Below are 3,910 nucleotides of genomic sequence, written 5' to 3' on the forward strand. Positions count from 1 at the left end.
ATATTTAACAAAAATCCACTTCGCAGCACCTCAAATGTCTGGTTGTTGGTATGGATGGCAGGCAGGCTGGCTAGGTAGCAGCTAGTTGGCTGGTTGCCGCCGTTGGCTCTCGGCAGACAAACAAACAAACAAAAAAAAATACACTCAAAAATGCTCACAAACAAAAATCCACTCAAATTGGAGGAGAAATTATTGGGGTCTTAAATAATTAAAAAAACGATTTTGAGTATTAATAGACAAAAGCCAGAGAGAAGTCATATTTTAACTCATATTTTGGGGGGACTTAGGGCTTCAAACAACCCATAATTATCTTTTGAAGTAATTGATGACAAGCTCTTTTTTTTTTTTTGACAAATCTTGTATTTTATTTAGATTTTTTCCTTCGTTGACGTTAACTAGCCAATTAGAATAACAACAACAGAGTATCACTAACGCTGACCCAAGTTCAAAACCCAAATTGTATTTAAGAACAATAAACCAGACTAGGTGCTGCATAACGAGGTACAAACGCAGGGTATATATTTAAATGATTTATTACACAAAATTTAGAATATTTCGAATTGCGTTTCAGCTACTCGATTGCAATATTCAGCGAAGATTTTTTTAAATAGTTCTTATAAATAAATATTGAAAGAAACCAAGTAAGAAGGCAATAAGTTCGGTCGGGCCGAATTTTGAATACCCTTCACCATAGTGGAAGGAATTTGAAAATTTTCCAAAAATAAAATTCTGTTAAAATCTTAAAAATACCAAATATAGCCGTTATATTGGGGTCAATACGATGACGTGCGTGATCTGCATGGGCAACTTATGTCGTATGCCATTACAATATTCAAATACAAAATTTGAAAAAAAAATCCGGTGAATAATGTAGCTAAAATCATCACAATATCGAATATGTCGGGTATCGGGGCTATACGAAGGGTATCGGGGCTATACGAAGACCTGACAATTTTTTGTCATACGCTGTAGTACTGGTTACAAACTTCAAATACGAAATTTCAAACAATTTTGGTGAATTTTGTACCTAAAATCCGCAAAATACAGAATATAAGGTATGTACTGATATATGGGGCCAGTACGAAGACCAGGACCTGCATAGACAATTTTCTGCCATAGACTGTAGTTCCCACTTCAAACTCTAAATGCGAAACTTGAAACAACTCCGGTGAATAATTTCGCTAAAATCATCAAAATACCGAATATTGGGAGATACCGTTATATGGAGGCTATGCATAAACTTTTTTTTATACCCTGCAACATAGTATGGAGGGTACATTCAGTTTGTCATTCCGTTTGTAACACCTTGAAATATACATTTTAGACCCCAAGAAGTATATATTATGTCGATTTAGCAATGTCCGTCCGTCTATCCATCTGTCCGTCTGTGGAAATCCCTCTAGCTTCCGAACGAAATGAAGTAGATTGATAAAATTTTACTTAAATGTATATTATGTCTGCAGGACTTTTGGTATTGAAAATGGGCCATGTAGGTTCACGTTTTGAAATAGCTCCCATTTAACGGTACCTCCCGATATTCGGTATTTTGATGATTTTAGCGACATTATTCACCGGAATTGTTTCAAATTTGGTATTTGAGGTTCGAAAGGGATACTACAACCTAAGACAGAAAATTGCCTCTGCAGGTCCACGTCTTCGTATAGTCCCCATATAACGGTACCATCTGATATACGGTATTTTGATGATTTTTGCGACATTATTCACCGGAATTGTTTCAAAGTTAGAGATGGGCAATATCGGTCCACTCCTTCTGGTACCTCCACCACAAAAGGTCGAAATTTTCAAAAAATATATTTTCTGCACAGAAAGAGAAACGATAACCCGATTTTGCTCCAACTTTGCAAATCCAAATATTTGCGTCAGTGCTGGATCAGGTGCGAAAATGGACAATATCGGTCCACTCTATCAAGTACCTACCCCACAAAGAGTCAACATTTTGAATGATTACAACGCTTATAAAATGTGATATAAGAGACCGACTGTCTTCAAATTTCACACATTCCATTATTTTTACTAACACAATATTTGTTGTGAAGATGGGATATGTCGGTCCTCTCCTTCTGCTACCTCCCCCTCACAGAGGGTCAAACTTTTGAATATCCATGGAGCTCATAAAATGCGGAATTAACATCCGATCTCATTCAGACTTGGCACATCTCAATATTTCCATCAACACAAGATATCTTATAGAGATGGTAAAGATCAGACCATTTCTTCTGGTACCTCTTCCCGTGGGGTTCAAGATTTTGAGAAACCAAACGCTCAAAGTAAGCCAAATAAGCATTCAACTCTCTTCAAATTTCCCACATATAAACATTTTTGCTAACACAAGATGGGTTGTGAGGATGATATATAGCTGCGAACCCCTTCTGGTACCTCACCCACAAAGGGTCAAAATTTTACAGATCGGCGATTCTTTACAATTTTCTATATCTAAATATTTCTCTCAACCCGAAACTTGGGATGAATATGGATTTTATGATGAAGTTACCAATATAGACCAAACCTGGCATGTCGCAATATTTTATTTATTTAGGTCCGATATGAAATGGAAAATATTGGCCTATTCCTTCAGAACCCACTCCATAGAGAATCAAGAGTTTGAATAATCATAACAGATGTCAAAATATATTTATTAAATAATCGAACATTGGCTGGGGGGTATACTTCTGTCGCCAAAACCGACTAATATTTTTAAAATTGTTTATTTTTTACAAGTTTAGAACTAAGTCTGTAATAGGGCTATACAATTTCTTGCTTACAATATCCGTACCTTGTTAATTTTAAAATATCTTAAAATAAAACTTTCTAATATTAAATCAATTCTAATAATATATTCAACGGTATACCATGACCTATTGGATTTGCGTGTAGAAGTACCTTAACAAACTTTATATTAATTACCTCATATTTTATTAATTTCTAATAAGTGTTTAAAAATAAAAAATGCTTAGAAAGGTTGTTAAAAAAAACAAAACAACAACACAAACAGAAAGTGTGTGACTTGTGCTGACATCTTCCATTTTTGATGATCTGAGCGCGTTCCCATTTAATTGGAGTGAATTAATGGCATTTTTGTAGTAGGTATTTGGATGTATGGAGACAATATAAGTAAATAAGTGAAAATGCACCGAAACAATTAGTCTTGAGGCTATGTTTCAATGTCGTCACACAGAAGACATAATTTCACTCAGAAAAAGAGAAAAACGTGTAATATGTTACATTATTTTATAATTTTTCCGATTTTATCCTACAATATGCAACATATTTTTTTATACCCTCTACCATACTATGGAGGGTAGATTAACTTTGTCATTCCGTTTGTAACTCCTCGAAATACTCATGTCACACCCAACAAAGTATATATATTCTTGATCAGCGTAAAATTCTAAGACGATTTAGCCATGTCCGTCTGTCTGTCTCTTTGTCCGTCTGTCTGTCTGTTGTAATCACGCTATCTTTCGAATGAATTGAGATAGATGGCTAAAATTTTGCACACATGTTTAGTTTTCCAGTAGGCAGGTTAAGTTCTTAAATGTAGGTCCACGTCTTCGTATAGCCCCCATATAACGGTACCCCCCTATATTCGGTATTTTAATGATTTTAGCGACATTATTCACCGGAATTGTTTCAAATTTGGTATTTGAAGTTCGAAATGGATACTACACCCTAAGACAGAAAATTGTCTGTGCAAGTCCACGTCTTCATATAGCCTCCATATAACGGTACCTCCCGATATTCGGTATTTTAATGAATTTAGCGACATTATTCACCGGAATTGTTTCAAATTTGGTATTTGCAGTTCGAATTGGATACTACACCCTAAGACAGAAAATTGTCTATGCAGGTCCAGGTCTTCGCACAGCTCCGATATAACGGTACCTTCCTA

Source organism: Musca domestica, unplaced genomic scaffold, assembly GCF_030504385.1.
Source record: "Musca domestica strain aabys unplaced genomic scaffold, Musca_domestica.polishedcontigs.V.1.1 138, whole genome shotgun sequence".
Lineage (NCBI taxonomy): Eukaryota > Metazoa > Arthropoda > Insecta > Diptera > Muscidae > Musca > Musca domestica.